This window comes from Triticum dicoccoides, chromosome 7B (assembly GCF_002162155.2).
Source record: "Triticum dicoccoides isolate Atlit2015 ecotype Zavitan chromosome 7B, WEW_v2.0, whole genome shotgun sequence".
Taxonomy (NCBI): domain Eukaryota; kingdom Viridiplantae; phylum Streptophyta; class Magnoliopsida; order Poales; family Poaceae; genus Triticum; species Triticum dicoccoides.
Window position 1 is genome coordinate 19,017,788 of NC_041393.1, and position 1,703 is coordinate 19,019,490.

The following is a 1,703-nucleotide window of genomic DNA, read 5'->3' on the forward strand; positions in this document are numbered from 1 at the left end:
AATCCTATGCGACCTGGGTCGGAGACCCTCTCCGACCAAGGACACGTGGTAAAAACGAATCTCAAAGCACATAGGCCCTTTTCTTCTTCTGCTCGCCGTCGTGGCAGTGCCAGCGCCGTCCTTGCCGCCTCGGCTGCTCTCCCTGGCATTCCTCGGCGCCCCGGAAGCCCGCCCTTGAGGCGCTTGTCCGGCTCACTCGACGTGGCCGCAGCCGTCTCTGCCGCCCCGGCTGCTCTCCTCCGTCGTCTACGACCGCCCTCCTCGGCGCCCCAACAGCTTGTCCTGTTCGTTGCATAGCTCCCCACCGGCGCTCTACTCCGTCCACAGCCACCAGCCAGCTCCTCTACTTCGTCGACGTCCTACAGGCTACATGGTGATAGACTAGTGTGACCGTGGGATGGAAGGAACGGGATTATGAAAATGTGCAGAACACAACATCGAACCCGCGATCTCAGGTTACGGATGAAAGAGCGCTACCCACTAAGCTACTGTACATGATGTGAACCAATTGATTTTTCTTCCTTTTATTTATTTTCTTCTGTTCGTGAGCTTTTTTAGAGGTTTTTATTCGGTTTTTCTTTTTCTTAATTTCTCCTTTTTCTTTTTCCTTCAATGCGCGGATTCTTTTCAAATTCATTAACTTTTTCTTCAAAATCAATGAACCTTTTTCCAAAATACATGAAGTTTTATTCAAATTCATGAACTTTTTGCAAATTTGTGAACATCTTTTCAAAATCTATGAACTTTTCAAAAATTCAATGATTTTTTTTCAAATCCGATGACCTTTTTTGCATATTCAATGAACTTTTTTCTAAATAATTTAACCTTATTTCAAATATGATGATTTTTTAAAAGAATTTAATGAACTTTTTTGCTGCACCTTTTTTATATAATGGAACATTTTTCAAGTTTGAGAACTTTTAAAAATTGATGAACTCTTTTTAAATTTGTGCACTCTTTTTAAACTGATGAACTTTTTTCAAATTCAATGAACTTTTTTGAAGTTTTGTGAACAGTTTTTAAAATCCATGAACAATTTTGATTTCAGGTACTTTTTATGAAAATCGTTGAACTTTTTTCAGAACCACGGACTTTTTTTTCAAAATCAATGAACTCTTTTTCAAATTCCTGATCTTTTTTTATCAAAATCATTGAACTATTTTCAAATCTCTCAACTTTCTTACAAAGTCCTGAGATTTTTTTCGAATTCATAATTATGTTAATTTAAATCAATGAAATGTTTTCTAATATATGAACTTTTTTCAAATTGATGAACTTTATTGATTTTTGTGCCTTTTCAAATTCATAATTTTTTCTTCAAATTCATGAACTTTTTCCATTTTCGTGAACTTTCTTTAATTTGTACGAATCTTTTTCATTTTTAAAAAATTCGTGGTATTTGTGAATTCTTCTTCAAATGTCTTCTTTATCAAAATAATTCATAGTGTCTATATAATACTATTATATGTTAATGCTGTGCTGAAAGAAAGGGTCAAATAGAGCTGTTTCCTCATAGTTGTCAACACAATTTAGCTTGGTCTAGTGGTTAACGCATGGCACCGTTGACCTGGTTGTTCTGAGATCGATTCCCTCTTCTCCTGTTTTATTTCCCGCGAGAATCGAATAAGCGAGCTATTTTTGTTTTTTGTCGAGCGATCATGCCAGGAATCGGTTTGTGTTAATTGGGCCGGCCCAAAATGAAC